Source organism: Nilaparvata lugens, chromosome 3 (genome assembly GCF_014356525.2).
Source record: "Nilaparvata lugens isolate BPH chromosome 3, ASM1435652v1, whole genome shotgun sequence".
NCBI classification, from domain to species: Eukaryota; Metazoa; Arthropoda; class Insecta; order Hemiptera; family Delphacidae; genus Nilaparvata; species Nilaparvata lugens.
Genome location: NC_052506.1, coordinates 35,050,548 through 35,066,936, shown reverse-complemented (window position 1 = coordinate 35,066,936; position 16,389 = coordinate 35,050,548).

The following is a 16,389-nucleotide window of genomic DNA, read 5'->3' as shown; positions in this document are numbered from 1 at the left end:
ACGAAACATTTGCACTTTCACTTCCTGAGTTCTATTTTATAAAGTTCAAGAAAACTTATTTTAAAACACAATTCACATTTAAAAAGCAAACAAATTCTTGCTAATTCAAGGACATTCATGATATTTCTTGAATTTTTTATAAAGATTATTACTCCCATTTTAAGAACATGAAGTCTTAGGTATTTTTCTGCTCTGTTTCTATGCTTATTCAACAGCTGGGTTCCATTTTCAAATAGTTTTTATAAGGATTTTATTTTATTTATTCATAGGGCTTTTATTGGCAGAGAGATCCTTTTGGATGTTCTGCCTCGCCGTATTGCCTACCCAATGTCATTTCCTATCAAGACTCAAGTTTTTAGGTTCTATATTGGGTTCTTCATGTTTTCTCACTAAAAATTTGTACTTTCACTTCCTGAGTTTCTATTTTATAAAGTTCAAGAAAACTTATTTTAAAATACAATTCACATTTAAAAAGCAAACAAATAATAAAATTTTGATGATTGTATTGAAGCTGAAAATTTCAGATTACAAATTTTTCCATGGCAATCAACAAAAAAAAGGATACGAAGCATTCTCTCTGAGCTCAGATTAATCACTCTACTCACAGTCTCACAGAATCAATCGGAAAGGAAAACCCCATCCAACATCCAATGAATCATCACATTACTGCAATGAATCAAATTATTCCCCCTCTCTCTCCTCTCTTGGATAGATCTTTTTCCGACTATCAGGAGTCTGAGTATAATACGGTATAAGTACATAATATATTAAAATCTAGTAATTGTTTTGCTCGAAATTCACTTCAATATTCTAACTATCTGAATGGAAATCGAGTGCAGTATAGTTTTTGCCAATTATGAAAATATTATAAATATTTTACATGACTACAATAGAGCTGAACTCACTCAATAAAATGAGCGAAAACTTTTGAAATACCAGTCAATGAGAATAGATTTTCTGTGGAAAATTTTGGGAAGAGAGGGAATCATTAAAACATGTTTTTTTCGGTATGCGTGTCGTTGTGTAAGAGAGAATAAAAAAATCATATCAAAATAATTTATTTGCCAATTATAAAGATAACAATAATAAATAAAACAAAAATACTTCATACTTATACAGAATGAAAATGAAATTTAAACTTAAAATTTAATTGGCAAATCAAATTCATTTAAGGAATCACTTGATAATGGCACGAGTCGTGACGAAATAATTTAGAAAGAGTACTCAGATTTATATTTTAATTTATATTCAAAAGTAGCACTAAAGAAAAAAGACAATTATTTAAAGGAACAATGAACTATATCAACTTGAAGATTTTTTCTCTTATCACGTTAATGATGAAATATTGTACTGCTTCACGAAGCAGCTTTACGATCATTTAATATCAAATCTGGTACATATTTATCTTGATGCAATACGAAGATAAGGTGTGGCGATCATTGGTCATGTCATGTGAGTTCTTGTTTGGCGACATGTAAATAACGCAGCTGTCACTGGTGATAAATAGAATTCTCGGTTTGTCAAGTTGCAGCAGATAAATGATCCGACATCTGATACGACCGTGAAAATTGTAGGCCTTCAAGGAGACTAGATATTTTTCAAATCTCGCAAGAAGATCTACGTCTGTTGAGTTGAGCTAGTTGGCCTGGCTCGTATCCAGCACTGCTATCCTCATTCCTGTGAAATACTATGGTGAGATTCACTCTGAAATGTCAGCATTCCCAATGAATAACATCTATCAAATGCTAACAGTATGAAGTGAATCTCACCATGGGCTCCTATCGGTTGGGGGCAGGATGGTGTCTGCTTGCTGCCTGCAATTTCCAACTGCCTCACAACCAACAGTTAATCATCGACAGAATGAGAAACAAGCCCAGTCACATGTTTGTCTATGACTCAATCCATAATATTGGTTGTTTTTAACATAACTGTTATTTCTACATCAACTTCTTTATCGTACATATTACTTGATCGTGGAGAGGAAAAATATTCAGTTACCATCGGATAGTTTTATGAATTCAGCCGGCAAGAGCTGGAGGAGTATCAGATATCATAGTGGATATGTCTGGAAGTATCCTGATGGGTCGTAAGAATATCTAGCCTGAGCCTCCAGTGATAGGAGTACATCACAAGAGTTAAAGAGTAAATATTACAATATATTACAAGAGAGGTGAATCATTGATATTTAGTGACCAAAGGTGAAGTCCTGGTGCATGCATATAATTATACAAGTTTCAAGAGGATCCAAACTCTTGTTCAAATTCAATCTGGTAACGTTAAATTACTATATTATAATATATAAGTCTACTTTCGATATTTTAATTTTCTCAACAATTCATGAGTATTAAGCATAAATTAGGTTTAATAATCATAACAGAGTTACAGAATAATAACATATTAATTTTCCAAAAACAATTTTCAAAAATTAAATGCACTCAAAAACATTGTTCGGTTGAGTAGGTGTATAGAATGTTAGATTGATTGGAATTATAGTTCCAATAAGCCCTAGTAACTCAAAGAAAAAAAGTTTATTTCATCGATCTAGAAAAATATCACATTATAATGCATTCGAAAAATTGGTCAGAGTGTCGCAAGCCTTTACCCTCCAGCTTGGATTTTCCAACATGATTTGCTGTGAGAGACACAATGTATTGCAACAAGAAAAAATACTTTTCAATACAATTCATCGTTTTAGAATATGGGATGCATTGCATATCAATGAATAAGTAAATAGCTCTGATCCTTAATTACTTTCAATAAATAATCACAAGTTAGACAATTATCCTTCCTCTGCGTTGATAAAGAAAATTAAGAGTAAAGTTCTGTAGAAGAATCTTACAGTGGATTACATAGCCTAATAATTTTAACGGAAATAAGTGCTGTCGCTACTCTATTAGTGGAGAGGTTCACAATGTTACATACAAAAACGAACGGAAACAGTGTTGTGATTGGAAGAGAAGGAGTGACACGACATGTTCGTCTCAAAACAAGGAGCGAAGGCGTGGAAGACGTTTATTGTGAATGTGCTCGTGAAATAATGAAGTGAGGTCGGATGGCGTCTTCTTGAGCCACATGTGGGCGCGCGCAATGTGTGAACTATTGTCGAGAAAAACAATAAATAAGCAGAGGTGTTCTAGGCAGAAGAAAAAGTGAAGTTTTTTAATAGAGGAAGTGTGAAGAAGAGAATTCGACAGAAGATTAAAGGAAGAAATAAAGAACGCTTGGAAACGAGCTAGGCTTGACAGGGTCCTGGCCGTCAGTCTTTAATATTATAATGCGTACGTATGAGGCCATTACATTGTGGTTTCATCCGGTGCGCTTTCATGGCAATGCTTGAATGGGCTTTGTCGGTCGGTGAGTGTCTCTGTCGTCTGGATATCTAAGCAGCCCCATGCTCCATGCCCCATGCCCCAGCACAACCACCATCTCAAGTCTTCTATGTTCCCAGATACTGCGTTGAATTGTTTAGTACTTGACATTCATTAAAACTCAAACTCATATCGCCTTGTCTAGCGGTCTACAACAACACAGGATATGTTTTTCAACTGAGGAATATTTAAATGCTGCTTCATAACTGAACAGTTTTGTTGGGGAGTCGTAAATAAGCCCAACGAGAATACAGTAGAGTCATTCATTCATTCACTCATTATAGGAGTTCAGTTGAAATTGGTAATAACTGTTTTCCTATTACTTCAGTATACGGTGGTATTCAATTTACATTTCGCATATATCAATGTCTCCGTATGAAGGTGCAAGTTACTATATACTTCTAAATTACAAGTAACTATTATGATGGAGTTTGGGTTGTAGATTGACTTCAGGAACAGTTAGTGATTGGATTATCCTGGTTTCTATTCTGTGCTTATCATGAACTTCAACATAAGTATTAGATTGTATTAATAAATAAGCAAGAGCTCAGAGATGTATGTAGAGTCCATAATCAACAAAACAGTGAAATTAAGAATAATGTTGAAGAATATTCATTCTAACATCCTCGGGGATTCACGTCCTCCTTGAATAACAATCATGCCTCATAAATAATAGAAACTATTAGCAGACTCGACAGAAAAGCAGTTATGACCAATATAATATTTACATGTATTGTACACTACATCAAATTCCTGTTCACTCTCAAATTGTTGAGCAAATATCAAACATACATGTGTATGGAGAGTATACCAATATTTTGTTTATTTTTATTGATATTGTATTTTATTCCAAGAGTGAATTATCTCAATCTTTTCGCCATTTTCAAGCATCAAACATAATGTAACCTGATGAAGGAAATCTGAAATAAATTAAATACTTCTGGCCAGTTCCATTAGAATGCCTTTCCACAAACTCTTCGTAAATATTGCGTATAACGTGTTTTCTGGAGAAGGATTTGCAAATATTACATCTGTAATGACAGAAATGATTTATATGTTTACAAAAATTCTTATTGTAGACCGGAGACCCTCAATCCGAGAGGGTAAATTGAAGCTTTTAAAGGCTTCAATTTGGGAGAGCCGGAGTACTGCAACATCTTTACATTTGAGTCTCACGTAGCAAATGTAGCAAACAGGGGTCTGCTCTCACAATATTATTATGTCTTAAACATGTCTCACGCAGTAGTCTTTACTTTACAGAAAGGGCTCAAAGCCCGGTCTGGCCGCTCCCTCTGCACTTACACATATTTCCTTTCCCCTATAATTGATAGGCAAACACATTATGCCACAGTGGCTCACTTCAATATCAATGCGAGAGGGGAATTGGGTAGATCTGGAGATGCTACAGCATTATTATGCCGCATAGATGATATTGGTAAACATGCGAGACAGTTCTGTTGGGGTGAAGAACGATTGTTTCATGAGTTATGGATTGATTTGTTTGAGTACGATTCATTTCCTGGGATCGACGAAGAAGGGGAATCTGGCTGAATAACTCCAATGTTCCACTTCCCATGAAATGTTTTTATTTGGAGGATTAGGAACTCGCACAATCACTGCCTGCCACGAAATAGAATATAATATTATAAAATATAGTCGAATAGAATTAATAAGAAAACAAAGATATTTTCAAATTTCACAGAAAATTTATTAAAAACTTTAAAACAGAACCATGGTTTCACGTAGTTGACCAACGCATCATCAGCTGTACTGAGGAATGAGGATACAGAAACATTCAACCTAATCTTAGTAGTCTAGAACTCCTAAATAATTGGGTGGCAATAACTAAAGTAATGGAAGTAATGAATATTATACATGATATCATGTATAATATGATACCATGAATGTTATGATACCACAACAGACCATGGTTCTGTTTTAAAGTTTTTAATAAATTTTCTGTGAAATTTGACAATATCTTTGTTTTCTTATTATGGAGAGATTTCACAACATCACCATCAATTCTACTAAGAATAGAATTACTTTTTCCTTCGATAATATGGCGAAGTATAAATGATTGGAAATGAATGATTGATTGATTGTAAATATAAATAGTATGAGTATAAATGCTGAGTCTTTTTACATAGGACTTTTTCTGCATACTGAGTGGATTCAAATTGGAGAAATTGGAGCATTCAGGAGCTGGCAACTTTCATGCTCTGATCAGATCCGAAAGATTGGTTACAAACTGTATTATTTTAAAAGAAAAGCTTATTCAAGTTTTTTATGTAGTTCATGTTTTATAAATAGGCCTATATTCAGCAATGAGCATCAAACTACCCAGGCTTCACAGAGTAGTTATTAGTGTAGCATGAGCATCACTATAATTTTAAACAAACATCAGCTTATTTGAGAAATGGATATTACGATTCAATTAGAAAAATGTATGAAACTTCTATTGTGTTAATTTTCATAAACAGGTAATAATTCATTATTTTTCAATATGAAATATCTTATGATAATAAAGTATCTAATGAATACACGCTTACTCTTCCTCATTCATGTCTTCAAATTTAAGTAATAGAGAAAGTGCCGCCCACTTACTCCGAGAGACAAATAATAAAACTAATGCGCCGTGATGGAAACAAACTGCTCGCTTGTGTGTAGTGCTAATTTCATTCGCATGTTTGAAGGCGCATTCTTTTTCTAGGGGAACGATACGAGGCCGCTCATTACAAATGTTGCTTTCTTGTAAGACTGCATTGAGCCAGTTATTCTCACAAGTGTTGAACCCCTTCAATACTTTTAATCCCTGAGCGACCTGTTGTCCCGTTGCATGCAAACCCTTTTTAAAATATTTCACAGTCCCTTTATTATTATAGGTCACCACCAGCGTCAGACTAAGCTACTTTCATCCAGTTCAGCTCCGAATGGCGACGCCCTATCAAATTATTCAGTAACTCTCCTGTGATCATTACCCAAGCTATTGAGAAAGCAATAAATTTTACAGCCCTCATATGTAGCTTCGAGTGCTCCACTTTTTATGGGACTATCAACAATGGAATAATGAAATCCGAATCATGATCGAAGGACTCAGTGAAGTGTATTGGTAGATTTTCATTAGCGATTCATTCATTATACAGTCAACTTTGGAGCATACATGCTTGTCTGGATCATAAATTTAATATTCTGCGATTCTGTAGTATTGGATTCGAAACAGAGAATCGTAAAGGAAACTAAATTAATGAAAATATCCTTTATTAGACGGAGAGACTTATGAGTTTTCCACTCAACCTTCAACCTTATTATAATTTTATCGTTTAGCCTTATAATTCAAGAAATTTATATTTTGAACTAAATCGATTCATTTGAGATTGAGTTGTTGATAAGTGTTAATCCACAGAAGTATAATAATTATATTGTTAAACCAGAGGACTCTCTGAAGATCTAAAGCCAGGCAAAATAGGAAATGCAATCTCAGAAAGAACAATTTCTCGAACAATGGCTCAGGCTCCTGGCTGACAGAGTTTTCAGGTCGCAACTGATCAATTTCAGGGCCTCTGACATGACCTAACGACTGCTTTTTAGGCAGCCGGGACCGACAACTTAACATGTCCATCCGAAACACGGTTTTTTTTAATTCAGTCATGACTCGATATTCATTTATAATATAATAATATTTATTCGACCAATCAACATACATTGTACAAAATATTTCAGAAAAAAACACTCTTAACTGGTGTAGCAAACACCTTCGCATGCACAATACATTGTATATTAAAGTCTAAATGAAACCCCCAAGGTAATCATGTGTGGGGGCCCTTCTTCATACTTTTATTCACAATAGAAAAAAATTAAATGAAATGAGTAAAAATATAGTCATACTTGGATATTACACATAAATTTAAAAACTGTAAAATTTTGAAAAAGAATTACTAGAGAAAAAGTATTGAACATAAAAAATATAAAATCATAAAGCAATTAAACAGGTTTTTGTGCGGGCAGCACATTCTGAGTGATCATTGGTATTATTCAGCTAACATGTAAATTAAAGGTGCTATGACACAATAATTACACAAAATTACATTTATAGAATTCACGTTTTAAAGCATATGATAAAAATTGATATAAACATGTAAATGTCGACCTTAGATTATGGAATACTCTTATAGAAATAATTGAATATCATCAATTTCAGCAATGTTTTTTTTCAATCTGGCCTTAACCGCTCGGCTATATTGGCACTCTTGTAAGTCAGGTTGCAAGGCGTTAAAAAGCTTACAACCTACATACTTGAAAAATCGTCTGTTATGTTCAAGCCTAGGTCTTGGTAATTGACCTCTGTTTCTGTATCGAACATTATACATTATAATATGAGATATGAGGCTGTGTTATCAATTGATTTTTATTTATGAATGTATCTAGAACTGCTTTAAACAAGAAAGATGTCTGACTGTTAGTATATTAAGGGTCCTGAAAAGGGATAGTGAGTGCTCGGTCCTTGGCCTGCCACAGATTAATCTTATAAAATGCTTTTGTGCTACAATAATTGGCTTCAAATTTGTGATGTATGCACATCCATAACAAATTAGTCCATAATTGATTCTCGATTCTACTAAAGTGTGATATAAATGGACTAGAAAATATTTTGGACACATACCCTTCAAAAAGTAAAAATTTCTTATGGAAATTAACATTTCTAATTTCAATTTGTGGATATTCTCATACCATGAAAGCCTACTATCTATTAGCAAACCAAGGTACTTGACACAATCTGTTTCCTTTATTATTCCACAATGGCAATCAAGCAAGTTATCCTCACAATTAAACTCATGGTATTTTAGTATTGGTAAGGTATTATTTGATTTGTTGTTTTTGAGCTTGAAATGAACTAGATTTGACTTATCTGCGTTTAGCAATGATCTATTTCTACAAAACCACCAGTGAATGAATTTCATATCCTCTCTCATTTTACCTTGCATTGTCAATTCATCTCGGCCTTAATAGAAAATTGCAGTGTCGTCTGCAAAGGATACGATTTCCCCCAAAAGATTTCCATTACTTAAGTCGTTCACGTAGATTAGGAAGAGTAAAGCGGACAAAACTGACTATTTTGTATTGAATAAACATTTTACAGCGCACCCGTCAAACAACGTTTTCATGGATAATTTTGAAAAAATAATAGTTCATAATGAACAGTGTTACGTCATGAGTTTCCATTTCAATTTGCTTTCAAAATGCTTCAGCAGTGATACTTATATTTTATTGATGTTAAACTGTTCAACTATAATATTCTTTTAATCAATTATTATCATTAGTTGAATTGTTAAAGAATTATCTGCACATATTGCAGTCACAATACACATCTTATGCTTGAATACTACAGTATAATAATTCATTCCTTTTTTCATATTCAATCAATATAATGAAGATCAAGAGTGACGAGGAATGCGGGAGATGACAATGGAACAGTATAGTATAACAATCTATAGACCCACTCTATTCAATGCAATCATAAAAAGCCAATCTCTATTGAGTTGAATGATTTATGCGGTGTTTAATTGGAGATGTCACCGAGGTTGTGGCCGGCACATATTTCAAGCAACCAACTACTGATAGCAAGCAGCGGGATAACACCCTCGTTTATAAACAGAGCCAGGAAGAGGCGCTGAGGAGCTCACCCTTGTGATGTCATGTATAAAATCACTCGTCAAGGGCTAAGGGCCTACACTAGGCTGACTCGCCTAGCTGACTGACTATTAAGGGACAAAGGGTGGCGTCGCGTGGAGGTTTTATGTGATCGCACCCTGTGGCGATCATCCCTCTGGGAGGGGTGGAGGGCCCTATGACGTCACCCCGGGATGGCGCCTCCTTGGGGAAGAAGCTCTGGCATTTAAAATTGGCGTGGGGATAATCAAACTGAGCATTCTGAACGTTTTTGTAAGACTTACGCTATGCATGGTTGATGAATTATCACTTAGTCATATCATGTTGCGCTCAAGGGTTTCCAGAGTACAGAATGGAGCTGTGTATCGCAAAGTGATAGTCAAGGGCCGAAGGTATTATGAGCTAGAGATATTGGGATTATTGGATCCAATTCCCACACTACAACAATAATTATTAAGCACAAAACTTTCCTTCGCACCAAAAATCTTCTCTATATACTTGCCTTGCAATAGAAATAAAGAAAACAAACTGTTTGTTCTTTGTTTTATTTTCAATTATTATTATTTCCCGCTTGAAACAGCATTAGGATAATATATGAATTGGAATAATTCAATGGAATGAACTTATCTGCACCTGTATATTTGTTATTGACCACAACTCTAAAGGTATGACAACTTGATAATTGGTATTGTGAAAATTAACTGCTATCCTGTGACTAATGGAGGACATAATGTTCTTAGTATTCTAAGGTTCTGAATCTGATATTATGATTATAATATAACTTGAACTTAAAAATTGCTAACATGTTTAACTTGAAAACTTGAAAAACGGTACCTAAGTATAGTGAATTAAAGTTCCTGTTCTTGTAAACTTAAAATAAGTAACTTAGAAACCAGTAAGTTTGAAATCATTCAAGTATTCAGGCACCCTAATAACAGAAGAAAATAATGTGGCTGAAGAAATGGATGCTAGGATAATGTCCGGAAATAGGGTCTATTTCGCCCTGCAGAATATTCTCAAGTCCAAGAATGTGTCAAGAAAGCTTTAAGACCAATAGTGAAATATGATTGATTTTGGACATTAACTAGAAGATAAGAAGGTCTGCTACAGAGATGGGAAAGAAAGATTTTTTGGAGAATTTTTGGAGTATATATTTCGCCCTGCAGAATATCCTCAAGTTCAAGAATATTTCAAAAAGGCAAAATAAAATTTACACAACAGTTTTAAGACCAATAGTGAAATATGAGGCCGAAGCTTGGACATTAACTAGAAGAGAAGAAGGTCTGCTGAAGAGATGGGAAAGAAGGATTTTATGAAGAATTTTTGGAGCAATCAAGGAAAATGAAATATAGAGGATAAGAACAAACGAGGATCTAGGAAGATTGTTCGAGGGGACCAGTATTTTATCTGTTGTGAAAAGTATGAGGCTGAGATGGGCTGGTCATGTGCACAGAATGCCGGAAAAGAGAAATATTATTATGATTGCAAAAGTAAACCATTAAACGTTTAGAATAAACTGACATGACAATATTTCATCAGGAAGAGGAAAGTTTATTCTTTATCATTGACAAAGGTATTCATTAAAATCTTTTGAAAGGAAATTATTCTTGTCAAAGTCTATTGCAATATTATGTGATAGGCAACTTGAGAATGGTAGCACAATAGGAGATCCCACATTTCTATAATTGAGTCATCAAAAGTCTAGAATTATTTTATTTGATATTATACAATAAACAAACAAGATGAAAAATGTTTGCATGCATGATACTACCGTAAATTAAAACGGGTGACTGAGATCAGGACTCTCATGATGAGAACGATTTATATTAGTTCAAAATCGTTTAACACCAGCTGCAACAAGATTGAATTATTTTCCAATTCCGCCCCAATTAGCTAATTTAGCTCTCTTTTTGGAAGATAGAATGATGAGTTTGATAGGTAGATGTTTGTTAACGGAATATGTGAATTCAATTCCCTTCCTCTCCTTGACGATTCAGTCGATATCCGCCTTATAGTATTATCCGTCCATGCATAGTCTGCTCCACAATAATTTTGTACGATGCTGTATCTTTCCCCGTATGTGGTGGTATATCTGATCAAACACGATGAATATAATGTTCATCTCATGCAGTTGAAACAATGACCGCGGACGATGAAATAGGCAGAACGGAACGCGGAGCATCTACTCGAGAGGCTTAATTCGAGGGTTTTGGAACGCGTTCGTCCGCACATTCTTCGGCCTTTCAACAAGAAGGGGCTTGAAATTCAACGATAATAGATGACTCATAACGCAAAGTCTTCCTGCGCTGCGCCTGAAGCTCTTAACGCGTCGAGGATTTCTAATGAAAATGGAATTATAAAGCGAGAGCTAAATTGGAAATTACACCGGTGTTCGCTTATTAATTGAAGAATTCATGCCAGGCCCAAACCCCGGATCCGGCAAGCGTTAGCCCTAGCTGTGAAGGATTCCTTTCGGGAAATTCTGCGAACAAAGGGAAAAGGGAAGCGTGAGCTCAGCCCACCGGTGAAAGCTACTCAACGTTGTGGAAAAAATGTAAATCCGGCTGTAAACTTCGTCGATTCAATTTCAAAGTTTAACAAGAGCCGAAATTGAAATCGAATGGAATGACGATCAGTCTGATTAGCGTATAATTAGATTTCCGATTCGTGAGAGCTTTCTGCTGATGGAAACTTACACAAGCAGGAACCCTACCATTTGATAAGTTAAATCAGCAAGTTTACTACATTTCCAAACTTGAATTTTTCAAATCTTGTATAGCTTATTATATAATTAATTAAAAACACTATTATTACTCTTCAAACGAATTATCACCTATACCAGGTGAGTATGTCACTCTACGCGAATTGAGCAGTTGAATACCAGTGGAACAAGATATAAGTCTAAAAAACAAGTAAGTTTTATACTAAATAACATTATACTAAATCAATATAAAGAAATTAGAAGGCAAACGAAGTGTTGTTTATGAATCAAATTGTTTTCTGTAACCTATAATTAGGTATACTGTACTGGTTTTTGATTCGTATGATGTTCAATTATAAGTTCAGTAAGGTCATTAATAATATCAAAATATCACATATATTATGAGGGTGACTTTTTAGGTGAATTTTTTTAGGGTGAATTCTGGCCTAATCAAATCAATTTTATAGGATGCGTTACAGAAATGACTTGCCAATAAAGGTAATTCGATAGAAAAGATAATCAGGAAAGTATTGCAAAAACTGATTTGATTCATCAATATTATTATTATTATATTATTATTATATTATTATTATTATTATTATATTATTATTATTATTATTATTATTATTATTATTATTATTATTATCATTATTATTATTGATGTCCTCTAGCCTGAATCTGGTGGCTTTTGTAAGTAAAGCTTGTAGCTTGAGAATTAAGTAGTAATGAAGTTTGTAGTGGTAAAAAACAACAGACTTATTCTAATGAGCTCTCTTAAAGCAGGTCACGCTTGTTACCTCCTAATGAATTCAGTCTTTCAGCAAACCACATTCGCATACTAAAGCCCTCTAGAGCATTAGAGTAATCTTCACTTAGGTGCATGAGATTCAAATGGAGGACCACAAAAAATATTCTGTTGAGCATTCATAAATAAATAGTTGAAAAGGATTATTTGAAAATCCAATACTGAACCAGAGTAATATCGACAAATGGAGTGATAATATTTGGAAAAATTTTTTAGATTAGCAGATTTTATCAAACAATTAACAATAAAGACGATATTGTGATACCTAGTTGATTAAGTTCCAGACTTTTCAAAGACTTGAAAATTACTTCTACACGTTGCGTGTTTAAATCTTCAAAAATAATCAATTGCAAAAAAAGCAAATTTGATGACTTTAATTTATTTCAATAGCATTATTTTCAGGTGATAGTATAGAATTGCTATGAAACATTTAGAAATCGAGTTGAGGTACAGTACTGATTACTGTATGTATTGGAGAATCTTGAATAAGATAGTTTAACAATCAAATTTTGACCCACTCCATCGTTCATTTTCCAGCCAAGTATCAAGAGTCATTGAAACAAAAACTAACATAGTTCATTTCGATTAACAAATGAAGATAAACAAATCTCTTAAGAAATACAAATATGAGAATTATAACACAAAATTAAAATGTTGATTGGTTCAACATCAGAGGTAGTTCAACAGTTGCCGGAGATTCAAATTATAAGAAAAGGTTACGCTTCTCTACCCTTTTCATCAGTTATAAATTGAAAGTACTGTGTACTTCATGTGCGGGAAGTTTCATGTACAAGGAGGCTGGACTCTAGTCGAATGTAAATCATGATTTATTTCTATTGTAAGACTGATAATTTATTATATCATAATTCATTCATAGTTCATACCAATGTTTTGAAGTTGAGTGCTACAAGTAATAAACTTTGCAATTTATACCTGATACTTTGAGTTTGTAAAAGAAAAGCCATATCCTCCAACGCTGACGCATACGATTATAGTTGAGCTTTGATTTAACACGGTTATAAATCAAACAATATTCAACTATTCAAAGTTTCAACAGCATCATTCTCTAAAACCTATGCTGAAACTTTATAATTCAGCCTGTTTCACTAAAGCAGCTGAAAAATAATACAATCTAGGCTTTGCAGGTTATTATCTATATAATACGGTAATTCTAAATATTCGAATGCTATATTAATATTTTTAAACTAAAGAAACTGTAAAAAAAGAATTAATATTTTTCATTTTCCGCTCTGATAATAATCATCATAATGTTTAGTTTGATGAAATTTTTGAGATATCATAAATACATTTTTTTCTAGTATTAAAACATTGGTATAACTATAGCAGCTTGTAATGGACATTGAATTTGAAGAATATAATCTCATTGAACTTCCAAAATTGAAAATTGTTAATCTATTAAATGACAGTACCATAGACCATTACTAATCCAAATGCTCATTTAAAACAATAGGCAAGAGACTGGTGACTCCACTGCCCGAAGAAGACTAAACTGAGAGTGAAGTCTGCATGCGTGTCCAATTCTATTGATTTAGAAATGTTAGCGTAACTGTCAAGGAATTCAATTAAACTATAGTTTTTCATAGTACTAGGCATTATAGTACTTTCTCGCAGGCACGTCGTCTGAACGAAATTGATTTTCCACCTTTATGAAGCTTTCATTGATTACAGCATAGCATGGGCGGCTATGCTTCCATCACTCAAGGCTTCAAACTATATATTAATATATTATAATATATATTAATAGTTATATTAATATAATATTCATTGATCGGAAAGCTCCAAATGTGTATTATAAATTTAATAGTCGTACTTCAAAGAAGGAATAGTTTGAGTAGTGCATCAGTGATAGGACTTTCGTGTATTCTGACCCATGAATACTGATTATGTATGGAATCATCAATCATCAATGTTCTCCATGTCTTCCCGTCGGATGCTGCAATATTGTTACAGTATTGCAGTATTATTGTAGTATTCTTCAATGTGTTTATAAATTATATACGTTTTGAGTCTTTATCACATTTGTTACATTAATCTTACAGTTTGAATTCATATGTCGAGTCAGAAAGCAGCTCAAACAGTTTTGTTTGATGGTAGCATATGTCCAGTGCACATTGCACGTGCAATAATTACAAGCTCATATAGACAGGGAAAGCTGCCTCTCTTCTCCGGTCTATGAGTCTCTTAATAAAGGTCACAATAATGACCGGGCTTGCTATGCATGGCCTCCACGTACTCCTGGCCTAACGCCATACAATATACAATAGACTAAAAATAATAAAATAATAATTATTGTTCTGCGCTTCTCAGAATATCTTTATGTATTGAATTGTTTAATGAATTCTACATTACTATTTCGAAAGCTTTTGATTAATCTCTTTCGCTCTCCTTAGCAGAAGGTTACGCCAAACATATATTATGATAATTATATATTATATATATATGTATTATATATTATGATAATCCTATTATATTAAGCGAGCAATTTCTGTATATATCTGGTTATTTATGTTTTACGGATCTCGAAAACTGCTCTAACGATTTTCACAAAATTTGGAACATAGTATGTTTATGATATAAAGATTCGATTGCACGAGGTCTTTGGAAAACTCGCTGAACGACATTAAAAGGATAATTCATCCTTGGAAAACAGATGATAATTTCGTCGTCTCTCGATAACAGAAGATGCGTGTGCCTGTGTGGGAGAGAGACAGAATTATTTCCAGCTGTGTAATCATAATCAATCAGCAAGAAATTTTATCTAGCTAGACAATTTTTAATCGATTTGATCAACATAATCTGATTTGTTGACATGACATGATAATCCTCCTAAACTAGTAGTTCTGTGAACAGTAGACCTCACGCAGTATTCTCATCCACAAGTACCTGATTGAAACTATAGACCTTATGGAAATACAGCAATAGACTGGCTTCTCCACACATCTGTGTAATCACTTGTCAGCTGATTTATGATTAATAATTCTATAGTCTGATTTTTACTCTAATATTGGCGTATGAAGGAGGCTCCTTTTTACTTTCCTTGCCCTACTACCATAGGTAAGGAAAGTATTGCTTTCCAAAAAAAATTAAGGTACCCCAATTTCAAATTTTCTATACGTTTCAAGGTCCCCTGAGTCCAAAAACATGATTTTTGGGTGTTGGTCTGTGTGTGTGTATGTGTGTATGTGTGTGTGTGTATGTCTGTGAACACGATAACTCCATTCCTAATTAACCGATCGACTTGAAATTTTAAACTTAAGGTCCCTATACCATGAGGACCCGACAATAAGAAATTCAATAAAATTCAATTCAAGATGGCGGAAAAAATGGCGGATAATTACTAAAAAACCATGTTTTTCACGTTTTTCTCGAAAATGGCTCTAACGATTTTCTTCAAATTTATATCATGGATAGCTATTTATAAGCCCTATCAACTGGCATAAGTCTCATTCCTGGGAAAATTTCAGGAGCTCCGTAATATTCTTGAGAAAAATGGCGGATAATGACTAAAAATCCATGTTTTTCACCGTTTTCTCGAAAACGGCTCCAACGATTTTCTTCAAATTTATACCATGGATAGCTATTTATAAGCCCTATCATCTGGCATAAGTCTCATTTCTGGGAAAATTCCATGAGCTCCGTAATATTCTTGAGAAAAATGGCGGATAATGACCAAAAAACCAGGGTTTTCACGGTTTTCTCGAAAATGGCTTTAACGATTTTCTTCAAATTTAAACCATGGATAGCTATTCATAAGCCCTATCAAATGACATGAGTTCTTTCCTTGGAAAATTGCAGGAGCTCCGTAATATTCTTGAGAAAAATGGCGG